The 21,348-nt window shown below is 48.7% G+C and overlaps 1 long non-coding RNA gene across 1 annotated transcript; it reads right to left on the reverse strand.

The window, feature by feature from the left end:
* Positions 1 to 12,026: 12,026 nt before the first annotated feature.
* On the reverse strand, positions 12,027 to 20,012 carry LOC123033165. Its single transcript, XR_006416582.1, has 3 exons — positions 19,807 to 20,012; positions 18,894 to 18,898; positions 12,027 to 12,067 (listed from the first exon to the last, which is right to left on the reverse strand). It is a non-coding gene; the product is annotated as an uncharacterized LOC123033165 (long non-coding RNA).
* Positions 20,013 to 21,348: the final 1,336 nt, after the last annotated feature.

The raw sequence follows: 21,348 nt of genomic DNA on the forward strand, positions 1-21,348 counted from the left end.
GCTGTTTATGTTTAAGAGAATGTGTAAATACCGAGAAATCATCAAATGCAGAAAATTGGAACGTTTTGATCATATAGTAAGAAACACAAAGCTATAGATTGTCGCAGCTGACTATTCAGGGACAAAATACAGGGGAAAAGAAGTGTAGGAAAAAAACTTCTGGCTGAAAACCTTTAGAGCATGGGTCTAGTTTGCTTTAGAGCAAACTGTGGCCCACAGTGGTCATTTACCCAGTCCAGAGACTAGCAGAGAGACTAGCAGAGAGCCGGCACATGTGCCAAACTGTAACAGCTCCCTTCAACTGCGTGTGCACTAGCTCCTATGGCCTGCATGCGTTGGCTCTGAATACAGAGTGGGATATGGAGCAGGAAATACAGAAGAGAGGAGGGCAGTGGGAAGAGAGAGAGAAATGAAGACTCTAAAAGAGATAGAAGGTAATTAAAATATAACTTTTTAATCTCTTTGTAATTATGTGAGCCACATCCCCAGGCTACGGGCCTTCTCTGAGCAAGCTGCCACCGCCGTCTAGCAGCGGCCGTGCCTCTTCCCCCTGCAGTGGGGAGAGGTGGGGGGCACCCTGCTTGGCCAGCCGCAGCCCGGTCCCTTGCTTCCCTTCCCCTTGCCTCGGAAAGCAGCCATTCCCCACCTCCTTGCAGCCTTCTCTCAGCTGGGGGAGCTGCCCCACGCTCTGGCTCTCTGGCCTCCCACTCCCTCTCCCGGGGCCTGGCAAGCGCCTGCAAGGGGACCTTCCTCCAGCTCGGAAGCAGAGTGGCAGTGAGCAGCCGGGATGGCCTTGACCAAGGCGAGCATGCCCTCGTGGCTCCCCCTCGTGTTGCGCTCCTCCTTCCAGCAGGCGGCATGACGTCATCTTGGGCTTCTGCTGCAGCCTGAGCGAGTGGAGCAAACATTTTTAAATGTTTAATTAATTTTTAAATTTATTTTAATTTTAATTATTTAATGTGCAGTGTGCATAGGAATTTGCTCTTATTTTTTTCAAACTATAGTCCAGCCCCCAACAGTCTGAGGGACAGTGAACTGGCCCCCTGTTTAAAAAGTTTGAGAATCCCTGCTTTAGGCAATGGGTTGGTGAAATTTGCTGTCACATAATGTTGTGATGGCCACCAATCTGGATGGCTATAAAATGGGATTAGATGGATAAATGAGGGAGGATGCATTCAGTGGCCACCAGCCTCGCTGGCTATGTGCTATCTGCTTTACCAGGGCCGGCATGCCTGCATACACCTATTGCTGAGGAACTTGGGCAGGAGAAGATCTTGCATCCATTCTGCTTGAGTGATCTTGCGGCCAGCTGGTTTGCCACCATGTGTATGAAGTGCTAGACTATATGCACCTTTAGTATGATCTAGCATGGCTTTTCTTATGTACTACTACAATATTATTATTGTATAGATTGATTACATCTAAAGACAGTCTACTTGTGATGATGGCCAGACACCAGAAGGAGTGAAATGAGAAGAATTCACTCAAGTTCAGGAGCATTGTAAATGGGAACACTTTGTTATGACCATCAAAGATGTCATGAAACCATGGCAAGCTTTCTACTCAGTCCTTCAGAGCTATGTTTTCCGTTGCATGGAAACAACCAGCCCTTTGTGGGTCCAATTAAAATGGGAAGGCTTTGATGTCGAAAGTGTGTAATATATGCAAACTGAAAGCACTAGATAGCAAGTTAAACTACAATCAGATTGCATTAGTTCAGGCTCACATTCTGCTTAGTAGGGCCAGGTCCGATTTCAACAAGAACATGAACCAAGGAGCAAATTCTGTTCCAGTGAATTCTTTGTATTCTTTGGAATGTGTTTAGCATGGGCAGAGAGGATGAGCTGTGCAGGAAGAGCTACTCAAAGACAGGATTTTCAAAAATCGCCCTCTTTTCAGTGGAACTTTAGCCATATATTAGGGTTGAGGGTCTGCACCAGGGTAGGGTTAGGGTTAGAAAAACGAGGTGTCCAGTTATGATCTTGATGGTTGGAATGTGTTAAACATGGGCAGATAGGATGAGCTGTGCAGGAAAAGCTACTCCAAGACAGGATTTTCAAAAATCGCCCTCTTTTCAGTGGAACTTTAGCCCTACATTACGGTTAAGGGTCTGCACCAGGGTAGGGTTAGGGTTAGAAAACTGAGGTATCGAGGACTGATCTTGATGGTTGCAATGTGTTTAGCATGGGCAGAGAGGATGAGCTGTGCAGGAAAAGCTACTCAAAGATAGGATTTTCAAAAATAGACCTCTTTACAGTGAAACATTAGCCCTATATTAGGTTGAAATTTTTTTAGGTTGAAATTTTTTATTTAAATAAAAACATACTACAAAAGTTACAAAAGGCACAAAAAGTGCAACGTTACAAAACTAGAAAAGTACACCATCCAATATTTACAAGGTATCAAAATGCCAAATGTACACACATTTACAGGATTCCCAAACTTTACAAATCAAATTTACAGAAAGAACGTTCTACAGACTTCTCCTTGATAGGTTCATGCCATGCGTCTCACCAACATTTTCCGTGTATGAGCGGTATACGTACATTACGTGATCGGGGCATGAGCCCCACTCAACCACGGCCACAATTTCCTCCACCAACTGGGCGGCATCCTCCCTTTTTCCTCGCGGCTCTACCAAAAAATCTCCTCTTGGACAAATTTGACTGAGCTGGCCACGTCAGCCACCTTTCGTGTCTTTATCTCTCTTTGGCGTTGGAGCGACAGCGCCAACAGAACGTACAGATTAATCAGCCTAATCGTGGACCACGGTACAGTCCAGTACGTCTTGGGAGCCGTGGTCTCTCTCCACCGCCGCTTCCTGGGCACACTCCTCCTGGGTCCCTTCAATGGAGGAGTGGGTTCTGTGTCAGACACGACCGATTCCCAGTCCTGGGAGCCCAGGTCCGGCCAGTCCAATGCTTCAGACACCACCTTCCACATGGCACGTGCCGCAGGGCAATCGCTGACAAAGTGCCTCACTGTCTCCTTTTGCGCTGTCCCACTTGCGACAGCCCCGCTCTTACACTGCAGTCTGGGGCAGGCCTGCGCCCACTCGGGAAGCCAGGGTCTGGTCCGTTGCAGGTCATACACCTGATGATACAGCATCCACCTGATGTCCCACAGCTGGAACGGAACCCTCCTGTCGTGAAAATATTCTATCGGGTAAGTCTGTTCCCTCAAGTATCGAGAGAGGTTTTCCCTCCTCACATTCTTGACGACCTGCGGTCTGAAATAGGCCACCTCTAGCAGCTCTCTATACACCACTCGTTTGATACTCCACAGGTCCCCCTGGCTAGTACCAAACCATTCTGCATGGACTTTATGCTGCTTGATGAAGCTGTAGAGCTCCCTCAGATATTCGGGCCCCGTGCACCGCATTGTGGCCGAGATGGCAAAGTCGAGGCAGTGCTCCCCACACCAGGTTTCCACCCACGGTTTACCCACCCAGTGCTACGCAAACAGGACCACCCACATGTGAGGTTGGTCCCCCCCCCTCCTCCCATTGAGCGTATTTACCAAAGTTGTAACTCAGGAAGGTGGTGAACATCCTCAGATGGAGAGCCGGGAGGTGCAAACCCGCCTGGTCTATCTGTCTATAGGCCACCGCCCTCGCCAGAGGGAAGGTGGCCATTCCCCAGAGGAATTTGAAGAGCTCCTTCTCCAGTTCGTTCATCACGGCTCCCGGAGGGGGGTAGACCACCGCTATGTTATGCGCTACCGGCAACACGTATGTGCGTACATAAACCACCTTTTGATACACGGTCAGTTGCCACTTCCTCCACATCCCTATTTTCTCCTTAAACTTTTCAAGCCAAGCGAACCAGTTCCTTTTCCACCCTTCCTCGGCTATGGAATAGTAAATCCCCAGAATCTTCACCTCCTCTACCTTCTGCTCATTCCCGCCCTCCCGCTCTTTGTCTGTTTCCATGGGAGCTATCTTAAGCTGCTCGTCCTCGGGGTCAAAAGAAATAAGGTAACTTTTCTTCCTGTTTATCTGAGAACCCGAGGCACGTGCGTACATATCAAAGATCCGCTGCACTCTCCTGACCTCTCTGTCGTCATTCAGGAGCAGCGAGATGTCATCAGCATGGGCCATGAACTTGATCCGTATGGGAGCACCGGTAGGAAGGGCCGAACGGATCCCTGCTATCCCCTCCTCGAGCTGTACGCGGCACAGGACAGCGTCCAGAGCCAATACGTAGAGGAGTGGGCTCAACGGACACCCCTGCCTTACTCCTGATTGTAAATCGATGCGACTTTCCCTGTGCCCATTAATCTGGGGGGTGACTGTGGCTTCGGCATACAGCAGTTTGAGGAACCCAACATAGGAGGGCGGGGGGCCCTTCCATCGGAGAACCCTCCACAAGAAGGAGTGGTGGACATTATCGAATGCCTTGCTCTGATCTAACAGGAGAATCTGTCCTGCCCATTTCCTGTCCCGCACCAACTGGAAGATCTCCCGCATAAGACAGAGGGAGTCCATCGTAGCTCTCCCCGGCACCGCACTGGTCTGGCACCCCACGACCAATTTGTGCGCCACACTAGCCAGTCTCCTGTTCAGTATCTTCGCCAGGAGGCGATAATCCATGTTGGTCAGCGCTATGGGCCTCCAATTAGCCGGCAGCGTCAGGTCCCCTTTCTTAGGGAAGAGAATCAGAGTGCCCTGATAAAAAGATTCAGTGAGTCGCTCTCGGGCCACTAATGAGTTAAACACTTTTGTCAGAGGGGGGGACGAGCCATTCCCAAAATATCCTATAAAATTCATATCCCAGCCCATCTGCTCCCGGGGTGGAATTTCCTTTTGCCGTCGAGATGGCTCACCTCACCTCTTCTTCCTCAATAGGTGCCTCTAACATCTGACTCTCCACTTCTGTCAGTTTCCCATAAAGAGAGCCTGCTTTCTCTCTGGGAATGTCCTCCAAGAAGTGTTCCACCTCGCGGGAGTCAATGTCCTTAGGAGCGAAAAGCTGCTGGTAATACCGCCCCATGATAGACAACATCTCCTGCGGGTGGAAGGCGACCACGTCTCCTTCCTTCTCTCGCAGACCTTTCATCTCTATGGGTGTCTTTGGACTGCGAGCCTTCGCCCACTCCTCTACGTCAACAGTGGAGCCCTTCACTCTATAATCTCTATAGTTTAGCTGGTTCCTCCTTTGGGTGTAGTGGAATTCCGCAATGACTTTCCTAGACCGGACCAAAACCCCTTTGTCGTACGGTCGTCCCTGATTCATTCTGCTGTAGCACTGTAAGAAGTGAAAAACGGCCTCCTGGTAGTGCTGGAGTCCTCACCTATTCACCGTAAACTCATACTTGCGGCAGCTGTTCCTAATCGCCCTCTTGGTCCTTTCCCACCATTCCGGTAACTCATCGAAATAGATGTCACTCAGGGTCAACATATTGGCCAAAACGTTAGCCATGTTGTCCCTGCAGGACGCGTCCAGCATCTTGGGTCTGAGTCTCCACAGGGGTCTGCCCCTAGGGTAGACCTGCCCAAAGCTCAGCTCGACAGCCAGAATGGTGTGATCTGACCACGGGGTGACGACGATGTTGCATTTCTCTGTCTTGACCTCCTTTGGGGCTCTGAACCGGTCTAACCTGCTTGCTGTTTTCCCCGAATAGTAAGTGAACCTCACCCCATCTATAGTGGGAAAAGTATCTAGAAACGCCTTCCTGCAAGGCACAGGGAAGAAGTCCAATGAGTTAGGCACCTCCAAGGCTTTATCCCGGAGTCCTTGACTCATCAGGAATTTTTCTAGGTCCCTTTCCTCTGCACTCAGGGCCAGTGCTCTGCTCCGAGTGGGAGAGATGAACGCACGAATCCTGTCAGATAATTTAGTCCTATTGTTGAAGTCTCCTGCTATTATCAACCGGTGCTGCGTGAAACAGAAGTTCTTGAGGTTTTCCCAAAACCCTTTCTTCCGGGAACTATCGACAGGCGCGTAGAGACCACATAAGCGAAAGGGCCTCGAGATCTCCAGGCCGTCTGCCGACAAATCTTTTAAGGAGAAATCAATCACGATCAATCTCCCCAGGAGGGCCTCTAAAATGTTGTCAATATGGAGATTATGTTTTTCCCTAAATAGTACAGCTACCCCTGCACCACGCTCTTCTCCGTAGGACCACACCGATGGTCCCGGGGACCATAATCTCTGAGCGTGGCTCCTCTGCTGTTCGTTCCAGATGTGCGTCTCCTGTAAGACCGAGATATCATAGCGAAGCTTAGCTAGTTGTGGGATGATCTCCTCCCTTCTCCTTGGTTGTCGCAGACCTCGTGTGTTCCACGTTGAAAGGCTAAGTATTGCCATAAGTGAGAATAGATAAAGAAATTGCTGCGGTCTATCCAGTATACAAGGAATTGTAAAAGATCTCAATCTGTACCGCTTCCTGAAAGACACGAACCCCGCTTCAATGAGGACCGCTATCCTCACGTCTCAGTTCTTGTTCCGCTCTCTCTGAGGAAACTTCTACCTCCTTGGACAAAGCCCGAGGCGTAGCCCTACCATCAAGTGAGGGTGGGGAGGGGGTGTCAGGAGGGTGGGGAGGATGAGGTGGGTTTGGTGTGAGATCTGGGGTAAGGTCTGAAGGAAGGTCAGAGGGTGGACCGGAGGGAAGGTTTGAAAGAGCTTGTACCTGGGGAGGCTCATCTGAGGGAAGGGCCGCTAGGGCAGTGGAGGACAAGGATTCTGCTTCCGGCAGTGTCTCTGCACGTGGCTGAACGCATTCCTGAGATACCTCCATCAGCATGCCATGCGGCACAGCCCCTTGCTCAGGAAGATGGGTCTCCTGGCGCCCTTTCCTCTCTTTCCTTTTGCCGTGTACCCTTTGCTCTTTTGGCGTGGTGCCTTTCGGCCCTTCTACCAAATCATCTTCGTGGACACGTTCACCCCCCAATGCGCCATCCACCTCTATTCCTTCCTCTTCATCCTCTCTCAGAAGATGGAATCTATTAGAATTTGCTTCTACACTCTGCGAAACTCCCCTCCCTGCCGTATCAGCAGGTGCATGGTTCTTTCCTTTTCTCTGGGAACCGACTACTTTCCAGCTCTGATCTTCCTGACGTGTGTCCGTGCCCTCCAAATGCTTAGCACCCGTGCTCATTTCCCGCTCTCCAGCACCCACTCCCTGGGAGTCATCCACGTTCTTCCTCATTATCTGCTCTCTCGCCCAGGCCTTCTCTCTGCCTGCCTGTGCCATCTTTTCCGCCTTACTTAGCTTCTCGGCGTCTTGCCGGTTATAATAAGCTTGAGGACACCAGTAATATGTATGGCCGGCCTCCTCACAGAGATTGCATCGGATGCCCCTTTGGCAGTCGAGCGTGGAGTGCCCTTTGCCACAGCAGCGTGAACACAACTGCGTGGTGCACGTCCTCCTGTAATGTTCATAGGAACCACAATGGTAACATGCGGAAGGTTGCCCGCTGTACCTGGTGATTCCATGTTCTGCTCCCAGAAAGAAATACTTTGGGATCTTCCCTTGCCTGTTATCCTGGCTCTGATTTTTAAAGGACACCACACAACGGTACTCGCCCGTCCAAAAACCCTCCTCATCGACCCTTTTATATGGCCCGTTGAGTATCACGGCATACCTGGAGACCCACCAGGCGACATCCTCCTCCGGGATGGTGGTGGTGCAAAAGATCACAGTCAGGATTCTGCTGTCTTCCTTGAAGAGGGGGGCTACCTCGAAACCTTCCAATAAGGAGGGGTTCGCCCTTTGTGCCGCTCTACACTTTGCCCAAAATTTCCAGTAGGCTAGCTCAGAGGCTAGACACACGTCGGTCTCCCTAGACCCCGGTAACTGAATCACAGCCACGACCTGTTCTTTTTTATTCTTTAGGACCTCCCTCATAAGAGTCTTTGTCAGATAGGTCCTAGTGTCTCTGTTGGGGTCAGATCCAACGTATCGGAAGCGGTCCACAAACCTTTTTCGGGGGTCCCTTGTATCTGAAGCGGCCTCGAGGTAGTGCGCGATGTGCGCATCCTCCTCTTCCTCAAAGGCCGCTCCAAATAAAGGGCCTCCCATCCTCCCGGTGTCCGGTTCTCTCTGATTGTTAGCAACACTGGCATATGTCTTGGGTCTGGGTAGAGTACCTGTGTGTGTTTGTGTGGGTTCCCGTTCGGCAGCATCACTCAAGCCATCCCGATCCCATCCATGCAAAATGTTTGTACTTGCAGACTCCGTTCGCAGCATTTCCTTCCCACCCCGATTCGGTTCCCTTTGAGCACCCTTGGGCCTAGCCCCCCTGTCCATATCTGTCAAGGAGGTCTGCCGCCTTTGCTTTCTCCCAATCGCGAATTCTTCATCTCTCAATGAGGTTTTCCTCTCACTGAAAGCAGAAACAGAACCACAAGGCCCAGTATGGTGTTCCACGGTTTTCCCTGCCTCACTCCCCTGCCCTTCTTCACCCACTCCCATCCCTTCCCCAGCACCAGAACCCGTCACTTGACTCTCCATCCCCACCCCTCCTTTAGCACCCCTGCCCTCACTTTTGTTTTCCGGATCATGTAGTCATGGCCTCTTCTTTTCGGCCTCCCCCATCTCTCCCTCTGCACCGCTTAGAGGTTCCTGATCCTGCCCCTGTTCCCGCTCCTCCCCCGTATCAATATCTGAGAGATCACCACTCCTCTTTTCTCCCTTCTTCTGAACCTCTCCCCCTTCCCAATCCCCCGGCATTTTCTCTGAGAGTGTCACCTCACCGATTAGAGGGGGTGGCACCGAAGCACCCCCCCCCCAACCTTTGGTCCAGAGCTGTCTCAGCCATCGGGGAAGCCTCCCTTGGCTGCGTTGCATCCTCTACCGTCTGCATCTCGCTCGGTGGGACTCACTTGCTCCCCGGTGACGGCCTTTCCTCTTGCTGTTGCTTCTTGATCTTCATCCTGTTCTGCAGCATTATGATCATCTGATCCAGCCACTCCTTAAGCCTGTCTCGTGTCATCATAGATGTATCATAGAGACGTTCCCAAAAGGATGGGGTTTGATGTTCTGGAGCCATGTCCCACGTCCTTTTTATATCTTGAATGATCCTCCCCATATTCTTTTCCTCCAACCACTCCAAAGGTCTAGGCTGGATTTTTTTGGGTTTTTGTGCCAGCAGCAGCCTGTACACCGCTTGTGCGGCTAGCAATTTAATAGCCGCCTTCTGCTTGTTCGTCTTCGCTTCTGCAACGTACAAGCCAGCCATCAGACTCCTCAAAATCTGTGATGTTTTGTCGAGGCATTCCCATACTTTATACTGAGCCAGTTTGGTTAAATCGTTGGTCTTTACCGAAGAGAAGGCCAGATGTGCCACCATATATCCCCACAACTTCAGCATGTCATTCTCAGCAAACTCTTTGGGGATGATGATGTCACCTACCCAACCGACAGGTGTGTGCAGGGTTTCAGTCCAGTTCTGTATCACCACGAACTCTCTGGTCTTCCATGAGCTATCGTTAGTCTCTGAGACTTCAGAATCCCCCAGCATCAACAGGTCTGTCTCCGGGTCCGTATTATAAGTACGGACGTCAAAAACCGAGTTTATCTCATCCCCCGAGGAGTGAGGGATCCCGCCTTGGCCCACTCCCTTCCCTAAACAAAACTCCATGTCGCTATCCGTTGACTCCTCTTTCTCTGATGAGAGTCCCAACTCCATCTCCTCTTGCCTCCCATTCTCCTGTTGTGGCAGTGGAGACTCTCCCCTCTGGTTCTGTGGTTCAAGATTGAGACTGGGCACCTTCCCCGTCTTGAGTCTAGAGGCTGCATCTGTCACCCAAGATAGAGGCTCTTCATGGGTTACAGCAAAGGCGTCTTTTCTCCATGCAGGGAAATCGCTATACTTTGAATATTCCCCCTTGTTCATCCTTACTGGATATCTGTCACGTGCATTGTTGGTCCTGGGGGACTTCAGTCTCCATGCCGAGACTGGTCTGACTGGGGCGGCTCAGGACTTCATGGCCTCCATGACGGCCATGGGGCTGTCTCAATGTCACCGGCCCGAACCACGAACGTGGACACACTCTGGACCTGGTTTTCTCGACGGGGCAGGAAGAGGGTGGTCTGAGGGTGAGGAATTTATGTTTGACTCCCTTGTCATGGTCAGATCACTTCCTGGTGAGCTTTGTGCTTGAGAGTGACCTCTCCCTCTGCAAGGGTGCGGACCCGATTGTGTGGGTCCACCCCCAGAGCCGGATGGATCCGGATGGATTCCTGAAGGCCCTGGGGGAGTTTCCGGCTGACAAGACTGGTGCTCCTGTCAAGGCTCTGGTCGAACTGTGGAACGGGGAGATGACCAGGGCTGTGGACATGATCGCTCCTAAGCGTCCTCTCCCACTGGGCAGAGACCGCTCTTCCCCTTGGTATACACCTGAATTGCAGGCAATGAAGCAGGTTGGGAGACGACTAGAGCGTAGGTGGAGGAGATCACGGGATGAATCTGACCGAACACACTTGAGAGCCCATTATCGGGCCTATGCTGTGGTGGTGAGGGAGGTGAAAAAGAGGTTTTTTCCCACTTCCATTGCCTCCTCACAATGCTGTCCAGCGGAGCTTCTTCGAGTGGTGCAAGGCCTGGTTTGTCCAGGTCCTAAGAAAGATCTGGTTCCACCCTCAAAGGCCCGCTGTCATGACTTTGCCATGCATTTCAGGGAGAAAATCGCTCAGATTCGTCATGAGCTAGACACCACTAGTGAATCAGAGGTTTCTGGGGAGACACCAATGCTGCTGTCTGGTCCAGAATTATTGGATGAATTTCAGTTATTGCAGCCCGATGATGTGGACAAGGTGCTTGGATGAGTACGTCCCACCACTTGCCTATTGGACCCTTGCCCGTCTTGGTTAATAAATAATTCCAAGCACGGGATTGGGACCTGGATCTTGGAAGTGGTTAATGCCTCTCTGAGGGAGGGCCAGGTACCTGCCCCTTTAAAGGAGGCGGTAGTCCAACCGGTCCTGAAGAAAGCGTCACTGGATCCAGAGATGGCCACTAACTATAGACCTGTGGCCAACATCCCGTTTCTGGGCAAGGTGTTAGAGCGGGTGGTGGCGGGACAACTCCAAGCACTCTTGGATGAAACTGATTATCTGGACCCATTTCAGTCCGGCTTCAGACCCAGGTATGGTACTGAATCTGCCTTGGTCGCGCTGTACGATGACCTGTGCAGGGAGAAGGACAGGGGGAGTGCGTCCCTGTTGGTTGTCCTGGACCTCTCAGCGGCTTTCGATACCATTGACCATGGTATCCTTCTGGATAGGCTAGCGGGATTGGGGGTCGGAGGCACTGCTTTGCAGTGGTTCTGCTCCTGTCTCAATGGCCGATTCCAGAAGGTGGTGCTGGGGGACTATGGCTCTGCACCATGGCAGCTATGCCATGGAGTACCGCAGGGGTCCATTTTGTCCCCTTTGCTGTTTAACATCTACATGAAACCGCTGGGAGAGGTCATCAGGAGGTGTGGGCTGCGGAATCATCAGTACGCTGATGATACCCAGCTGTACCTCTCGTTTTCCACCAATCCAGGTGAGGCAGTGGCTGTACTGAACCGGTGCCAGGCTGAGGTAATGGGCTGGATGAGGGCCAATAAACTGAAGCTCAATCCAGACAAGACGGAGGTCCTGTTGGTTGGCGGATCGGGCTTTGGAGAGGGTGAACTGAACCTAGTCCTGAATGGGGTTGCACTCCCTCTTAGGGACAAGGTCCACAGCCTGGGAGTGCTCCTCGACCCGGAGCTTTCATTGGAAGCTCAGGTGACAGCAGTGGCGAGGAGCGCTTTCCTTCAGCTTCGGCTGATTCATCAGCTGCGCCCCTACCTGGAGTACGACTGCCTGGCGACAGTGACACACACGCTGGTGACTTCCCGCCTTGACTTCTGTAATGCGCTCTACGTGGGGCTACCCTTGAAGACGGTCCGGATACTTCAATTGGTTCAAAATAGAGCTGCCAGGCTGCTGACGGGGACTGGGTGTTATGTTCACATGACTCCAGTCCTCCGTCAGCTTCACCGGCTTCCTATTGAAGTCCGAGCCCAATTAAGGTGTTGGTGATGACCTATAAAGCCCTCAACGGCTTGGGTCCTGGTTACCTGAAGGAGCGCTTGCATCCATATACGCCCGCCCACCCCTTGAGATCTGCGGGAGAGGCCCTTCTCCGGGAACCCTCGGTGAAAGAAATTAGGAGGGTAGGTACTCGGAGGAGGGCTTGCTCTGCGGTGGCGCCCAATCTATGATATGCGCTCCCCAGAGAGGTCCGCCTGGCGCCGTCGTTATTTGTTTTTCAGCGCCAGGCGAAGATCTTTTTATTTAAGCGTCATTTTAATTGTTAATATTATTTGCTTATTTTATCTGGCCAGGGTGACTTATTTTATATTTTTATATTGTTATTTCTTGTATTTTAACTTTATGTTGTGAGCTGCCCCGAGGCTTCGGCAAATGGGGCGGCATAGAAATGTTTTAATAAATAAATAAATAAATAAATTGTCCTTTAATTCAGGCTTAGACAATCTTTGGAGCGATGGAAACTTTCCCTTCTCATATCTTTTCCGTCCCTTAACTGTTGCACACTGGCTCATTTTCTCCTCTAGCACAGGACCCATCTGCGCCTGTCCAGGACATGCCTGTGTCTCTTCTCCCATTTTTTGAAAAACCAGGTTTACTTGTGGATTGGAGTAACTGTCCCAACAGAGAGAACCTCTTCCTTCTAAAAATGCTGTCAACATTTTATATTCTTGCTCCAGTGCTATCCTGATAGGCTCTGTCTGTTTCAATTTTTCTTGAAGCTCTTGCACCCCTTCTTCAGTCCCCCTGCATCTAATTTCTATCTCCACCTCTTCTTCTTGCAATACAATTGCCTGCCATTTCTCCTTCAGAACATCCAGCCACTTCAGAACATCAGCTTTAAATGTTTCACACTGCTGTCAATCTGTGACAGGGACTTCTCTCTCTTGCAGCATGTTCCCTGAGTGCTCATACCGCTCCTGGACCTCCACCCCCATGTCCCCCTTTCTAGAACCAAGAACCCGTTGCTGGGGTCTTTGTAAACATTGCCCTATTTCCATTGACTCAGCCTGATTCCTAAAGTAAAGTTGTTCCTTATCTGTAAACTGCATGGCCTGAGGCTGTTGCGAAATTTTCTCCAGCATGTTTCAAGGATGAGCTGTGCAGGAAAAGCTGCTCAAAGACAGGATTTTCGAAAATCGCCCTCTTTTCAGTGGAACTTTAGCCGTATAGTAGGGTTAAGGGTCTGCACCAGGGTAGGGTTCAGGTTAGAAAAACGAGATGTCCAGGTATGATCTTGATGGTTGGAATATGTTTAGCATGTGCAGAAAGGATGAGCTGTGCAGAAAAAGCTACTCAAAGACAGTATTTTCAAAAATCGCCCTCTTTTCAGTGGAACTTTTGCCGTATATTAGGGTTAAGGGTCTGCACCAGGGTACGGTTAGTGTTAGAAAAACGAGGTGTCCCAAAGTGATTCTGATTGTTGGAATGTGTTCAGCATGGGCAGAAAGAATGAGCTGTGCAGGAAAAGCTACTCAAAGACAGGATGTTCAAAAATCGCCCTCTTTTCAGTGGAACTTTAGCCGTATATTAGGGTTGAGGGTCTGCACCAGGGTAGGGTTAGGGTTAGAAAAACGAGGTGTCTTGGCATGATTTTGATCGTCGGAATGTGATCAGCGTGGACAGAAATGATGAGCTGTGCAGAAAAAGCTACGCAAGGATGGCTTTTTCAAAAACTCCCTCTTTTCTGCGGAAATTTGCCCTATATTTGGGTAGGGAGTCTTCATGAGGCTACAGTTAGGGTAAGAAAAATGAGGCCTGCTGGTATGATTTTGATAGTTGGAATCTGTTTAGCATGGTTGGAAATCATGAGATGTGGAGGAAAATCTACTCAAGGACTGCTTTTCCAAAATCGCCCTCTTTCAGTGAAACTTTAGCCCTATATTAGGGTGGGCACCAGGGTTGGGTTTTGGTTAGAAAAACAAGGTGTCCTGGTATGAATAGTCTTGGGTGCCTTCCCCAGTCACCATTTCCAGCATACCATCAAGCACCCCAACACAGCACGGGTATCCGGGGAACTCTCGGAGCAAATGCTGTGAATTTGGAAGCATTCTACCTACCTACCCTTTCCACCACCCATAGGCCATGCGACCTATGGGTGGGCCTCCCTGGCCAATTTTGGGCATCTCGGTCTGAGTTCCTGTGCCTTCTTCAGACACCACTTCCAGCACACCATCGAGTGCTCCAATGCAGTACGGGTCCCTCTCTGAGCGAACGCTGCGGCTATGAATGCATTATGCTGACCTGCCCATTTAATCACTTTCATGGCTGTGACCCTGCCACGAAAGTCCCTGCCAATTTTGGGCACCTCATTCTCATTTTTGATTCCTTCCCACAATGCCTCTTTCAGCACACCATCGAATGCCCCAATGCATATCAGGGCCCTCTCCGAGCAAACGCTAAGAATTTGGAAGCATTTTGCCAACCTGCCCATTTAGGTCACTTTCAGGTTTTGACCCGTGGCTGGGTGCCGCAGGTCGATTTTGCACATTGTGGTCTGATTTTGGGTGCCTTCCCCAGGCGCCACTTCCAGCACCCCTTTGAATGCCCCAACATAGCATGGGTATCAGGGGCCTCTCCGAGCAAACACTGCGACTTTGGAAGCATCCTGCCGACTTACCCATTTAGGTCACTTTCGAGGCTGGAACCCCTGGAGGGTGTCACGGGCCTGTTTTGGGCATCATGGATTGATTTTGGCTGCCTTCCTTTGACATTACATCTTGGGCTCCAGTGAAAGTGCTCACACACCAGTGGTTCCAGGGGCCCACTCCGAGCAAATGCTGTGAATTTGAAAGCATTCTGCCCATCTGCCCATGTCAGCCACTTTCAGGCCCATGACCCGCAGGTGGATGTCACACACTGATTTTGCGCATGGCGGTCTGATTTTGGGTGCCTTCTCTTGTCACCACATCTAGGGCTCCAGCAAAAGTGCTCACAGGCAGAGGGTAGCAGGGGCCCTCTCTGAGTAAATGCTCTGTATTTAGAAGCAGTCAGCCGACTTTCCCATTTTGGCCAAATCCAGGGCCATGACCCATGAGTGGCCGTCGTGGGCCTATTTTGGTCATCGTGGTCTGATTTTGGGTGCCTTCCATTGACACATCATCCTGGACTCCGCCGACAGTGCTTACGCGCCAAGGGTAGCATGGGCCCTCTCTGAGCAAACACTGCAAATTTAAAAGCATTCTGCCGACCTGCCCATTTATGCCACTTTCGGAGCCCTAACCTGCAGGTGGGCATTGCAAGCCAATTTTTGGCATATTGGTCTGATTTTGGGTGCCTCTCACACACACTATTTCCAGCGCATTATCGAATGCCCCAATGTACCAGGGGCACCAGGGTCCCTCTCTGAGTGAACACTGCGAATTTGGAAGCATTTTGCCGAACTGAACATTTCTTCCACTTCCTTGGCTGTGACCCATGGGAAGGCATCACGGGCCGATTTTGGCCATCTCAGTCTAATCATTTTATTTATTTTTTTATTAAAACATTTTTATGCCGCCCCATTCGCTGAAGCCTTGGGGCGGCTTACAACAAATAAGTTAAATCATCATAACATTTTAAAATATATAAATTAAAATAAATTACAAATATACAATATAAAATAAGCCGCCCTGGCCAGAAAAAATCAATAATATTAACATTTAAAATGCTGCTTGAATATAAAGGTCTTCGCCTGGCGCCAAAAATCAAATAACGACGGCGCCAGGCGGACCTCTCTGGGGAGCGCATTCCATAACTTAGGTGCCACCGCTGAGAAAGCCCTCCTCCGAGTAACCACCCTCATAATTTCTTTCATGGAGGGCTCCCGGAGAAGGGCCTCTCCCGCCGATCTCAGGGGGCAGCTGGGCATATATGGATGTAAGCACTCCTTCAGGTAACTAGGACCCAAGCCGTTTAGGGCTTTATAGGTCATCACCAATACCTTGAATTGGGCCCGGACTTCAATGGGAAGCCAGTGAAGCTGACGGAGAACTGGAGTCATGTGAGCATAACGTCCAGTCCCCGTCAGCAGCCTGGCAACTCTAATTTCGGGTGCTTTCGAGAGGCAGCATTTCCAGCACACCATTGAAAGCCCAAACGAAGCACTGATATCAGGGGCACTATCTGAGCAAACATTGTGATTTGGAAGCATTCTGCTGACTTGCCCATTTCGCCCACATTTGTGGGCTGTGATATGCAGGTGAGCACTGTTGGCTGATTTTGGGCATTGCACTCTGATTTTGGGTTCCTTACCTTGACATCACATCCAGGGCTCTGACGAAAGTGCTGATGCCCCAGTGTACCAGGGGCCCTGTTTAGCCAACACTGCGAATTTGGAAGCATTCTGCCAACCGGCCCATATCGGCCACTTCAGTCAGGGCCATGACTGAAATGTGTCATGGGTGTCACAGGCCGATTTTAGGCATTGCAGTCTGATTTTTGTTGTCTTCCCCTCACAGCACTTCCAGCGCACCATTGAATGTCCCAACATAGCACTGGTATAAGGGACTCTTTCGGAGCAAATGCTGTGAATATGGAAGCATCCTGCTGACCCGCCCATTTTGGAACTAGTGGGGCCATGTCCTGTGGGTGTTCGTTTCGGGCCAATTTTGGGTATCAGTCTGGTTTTGGGTGCCTTCCCCAGACACCACTTCCTGCATACCATTGAATGCCCCAACACAGCACGGGTAGCAGGGGTCCTTTCTGAACAAATACTGTGAATTTGGAAGCATTCTGCTGAGCTGTCCCTTTTGGCTATTTTTGGGGCCATCACTCATGGGTGGGCGTTGTGAGCTGATTTTGGGCATCACGGTCTGATCTTTGGTGCCTTCCCTTGACACCACAAATGGGATTACATTGAAAGCACTCACATACCAGGGTTACCAGGGGAGATCCCTGAGCAAATGCTGTGAATTCGGAAGCATTCTGCCAACTTTCCCATTTTGGCCACTTTCTGGGCCATGACCCATGGATGGGTATCAAAGGCCGATTTTGGGCATCGTGGTCTATTGCGCTTCCATGGGAGGTGTTTGAGGCCCCATTGGTGAAGGTGTTCAAGGATAGGATACACTTGAGCATGGTGGCCATGACGTGAGCAGAGCCGGCTGGAGCCGGGTGTCAGACTAGATGGACTCAGAGGCCCCTTCTGAGTGGATGACACTGTTTGTGTTTCTGTTTCTAGCGGGGGCAAACGTTGTAAATATAGGAGGATTGTGCCAATCTACACATTTACGCCAATTTTGGGGCTCTGACCAGCGTATGGGCGACGTGGGGCAATTTTGGGAAACTCTGATTTTGGGTGCTTTCTCCTGATACCACATCTAGCACAACATTGAATGGCCCAACGTAGCAAGGGTATCAGGGGCCCTCTCCAAGAAAACACTATGGATTTGGAAGCATTCTGCCAACCTGCCCAATTTTACCATTTTTGGGGCCTAGACCCAATATAGGACTATAGTTGCTTTGACAATACACTGATTCCAAAAAAGCCTTATTGAGTAGCTTTTTCTGCACAGCTCATTATTTCTGCCGATTCTAAGCATATTCCCACCATCAAAATCATACCAGGACACCTTGTTTGTTTAACCCTAACACTACCCTGGTGAAACACCCTAAACATAATATATGGCAATAGTTCCTTTGAAAATAGGCAGATTTTGAAAAAGCATTCCTTGGATAGATTTTCCTGAAAAGCTCATCATTTCTGCCCATGTTAAACACACTGCAACCATCAAAATCATATGACAACACCTCGGTTTTCTAACCTTACCATGGTAAACACGCCTAACCCTAGTATAGGGCGAAAGATCCACTGTAAAGGGGGTAATTGTGAAGAGCATTTCTTGAGATTTTTTTCAAAAGTTAATCATTTCTGCCCATTCTAAACAAATTCCAACCTTCAAAGTCATACCATGACATGACGTTTTTCTAACATTAACCCTAATCTAGTGAAAACCCCTAAACCTAATATAGCGCTGAAGTTCCACTGAAAAAAAGGGCAATTTTGAAAACTCCTTCCTGAGTAACATTTTTTCCTCAGCCGCTTATCTCAGCCCCTTCAAAACACATTCCAACCTTCAAATTCATACCAGGACACCTTGTTTTTCTGACCTGAACCCTACCTTGGTGCCTAATGCAACCGTAATATAGGCTAAAGGTCCATTGAAAAGTGGTAGATTGTGAAATAGTTGTTTGAGATTTCTTGCACAGCTCATCGTTTCTCCCCATTCTAAACACATTTCAAGCATCAAAATCATACCAGGACACCTTGATTTTTTAACCCCAACCCTACCCTGGTGCACACCTCTAAGGCTAATATAGGACTAAAGCTCCACTGAAAAGTGGGCGATTTTGAAAAAGCCCTACTTGAGGTGATTATTCTGCAAAACTCACCATTACTGCCCATGCTAAACACATTCCAAGCATCAAAACCATACTTGGATGTCTCCTTTTTCTAACCGTAACCCTACCCTGGTACACAACCCTAACGCTAATATACCGTAAAGTTCCACTGAAAAGAGGGCGATTTTGACATACTGTCCTTGAGTAGCTTTTTCTGCCCACCTCATCATTTCTGCCCATACTAAACCCAATTCAACCATAGAAATCATACGATGACATCTCATTTTTCTAACCCAACCCTACGCTGGTGCACACCCCTAACCCTAATATAGGACTCAAGTTCCACTGAAAAGAGGGCAATTTTGAAAAAGTTTTGAATGAGATTTTTCTGCACAGTTCATCATTTCTGCCCATTCCTAACACTTTCCAACCAGCAAAGTCATACCCGGACACCTAAAGTTTTTAGCCTCACCCTTTACTTCTGCATAGCCGTATCCGTACTATAGGGGTAAAATACCACTGAAAATAGGGTGATTTGGAAAAACCATTCCTGGAACAGATTTTTCCACACAACGCATCATTTCTGCCTGTGCTAAACACAGTCCAAGCATCAAAATCATACCAGGACACCTCAATTTTTTAACCTCACTGTACCCTGCTACACAGCCCCATCCCTGATATAGGGGTAAAATACAACTGAAGGGGGTCAATTTGGAAAAAGCCTTGAGGAGATTTTTCTGCGCAGCTCATTATTTATGCCCATTCTAAGTACCTTCCAGCCATCAAAATCAGTGTAGGAGACCTTGTTTTTCTAACCCTGACCTTACCCTGGTGCATACCCCTAACTCTAATATATGGCTAGGCTTCCACTGAAAAGAGGGGCATTTTTTAAATGCTTTGTTTGAGATTTTCCTGCTTAGCTCATCATTTCTGCCCACACTAAACAGACTGGGATGCCTTGTTTTTCTAACCCTAACCCTACCCTGGTGCACACCCCTAACCCTAACAGAGGTCTAAAGTTCCACTGAAAAGTGGGCAATTTTGAAAAGGCCATCCTTGAAGTTGTTTTTCTGCACAGCTCATCATTACTGTCCATGCTAAAAACATTCCAACCACCAAAATCATACTGGGATGCCTCTTTTTTTGTAAGCCCAACCCTTCAAATCCTTTTATGTCGCAGTGCCATATTAATTGCTAGGAATATTTAATAGCTAATAGTCATATGGTTATGAGTTACCTGAGGTATCAGAGGTAATATCCCTCCATATGGCAGTTGTTACGGAACAGGTATGTGTGCCTGAGTGCATGGTTGCATTTTTGTCTCTTCCTGCATCCCACAGATGCATTTAGGACAATACATTCAATAACTGCCAATACTAGGAGCCTCGTGTCCTTTTCTATCCTCCCAGTTTGGTTTTTGCTGATGTATCAAGCATTTGTGATCCCCTGTTGAGGAACTTCCATATTTGCCCTCCCGCCCCTTGAGATCAGCAGCAGAGGCCCTCCTCTGGCAACCCTTCGTGAAAGACATTAGGCGGGTGGGTACCCGGAGGAGGGCTTTCTCTGCGGTGGCGCCCTGACTATGGCATGCGCTTCCCAGAGAGGTCCGCCTGGTGCCGTTGCTATTTGCTTTTTGGCGCCAGGCCAAGGCCTTTTTATTTAAACAATATTTTAATAATTGTTAATATTATTTATTGGTTTTAATTTCTATAGCCAGGGTGAATCTGGATTTTATATGTATTATTTATATGACTGTTTATTATGCTGGAAGCCGTCCCAAGGCTTATGCGAATGGGACAGCATACAAAAACTCCAAATAAATAAATAAACAAACTACCCCACCCCTTCATATGAGTATGAATTTCCAAGAATCTGACTCATAGATTCTACCACAAACTCCCTTGAACTGGAGTTTGTGGACTTCCTGACTACTGTTTATTTCTGTAATTTTAGTAAATATAAGCATGGAAAATATGACGAATTAATAAAACCACCAAGTGAAGCTCTGCAGTTCCCTCATAACCTAATGCATGAAAACATGCAAGGTGGTTGCATAGTCTTGGCATATTTGTGCATTTGGGGAAATTTGTTATTTTTATGAATTAATGAGCAGATGATGAAATGGAAACTGCCTGACAATCAGAAATGTAGACAGAGTGGATTTAATATGTTCATACTTTGTAACTTGTAACTTACAACAAAATTGGTGTGGCTATTTGTACTGAACACTTCATTAGCTGTTTAATTATATTTTTTTTTTGGTTTGTGACTTCAGTCATGTTAAAAACACTCTTTCCTTTCCTTTGGAAGAGAAAAATATTCCAAGCATGCAGAGAGTTCTTTTTGAAACTTTATTGCAATAAAGGAAGTTGGAGAGGTTTCCTTCCCTTCTTCCAGCTCAACTCAACACATGTTCACATCTCATTTTTATGCCCTGCCCCTGGCTGCTTCTCCCTCCTCTTTCCCTCCCCCCATTGGCCAGGGTACTGGGAGGTCACAAATCTTTTCCGTCCGCATACCCTGTTCTTCCTTCCCACTTGGTTCCTCCCTGGTGAATTATAATAAGCTTATTTCCTATGCAGGGTGTGTTTGTTAACAGTCAAGAGGTCTTCACTGAGCAAGTTTCCTGCTATCTTGTCTGAGTGCCAGTTTCCTCACACTCTGTACTACCTGATCTCAGCCCCCCCATCCCTTTAGGCTAAGGAATTTTCTTTACCTTTTTTTTTAAACTCTTTCTTGTTTCAAATCATCCTTTCATCCCTATCATGTCCTGCCCCATCTTTATTTTTCAAAAGTATTTTTTCCCTCTCTTATTCAGAAATCATTGCTCAAGTAGCTTGTAATGCACTTTGCAGGGGATCCAACTTCTGTTTGCAAATTCAGTATGGATGAGCCCTGGTTGCGATGAGTCTCAAACAGATCTGGCTCCTCACATAAAAAGCAAAATATCATAATCTTGGATGTGATACACTGATTTATTCTTTATAAGCAAGGTCAGAC

Source organism: Varanus komodoensis, unplaced genomic scaffold, assembly GCF_004798865.1.
Source record: "Varanus komodoensis strain SLA01 unplaced genomic scaffold, ASM479886v1 scaffold1, whole genome shotgun sequence".
NCBI lineage: Eukaryota > Metazoa > Chordata > Lepidosauria > Squamata > Varanidae > Varanus > Varanus komodoensis.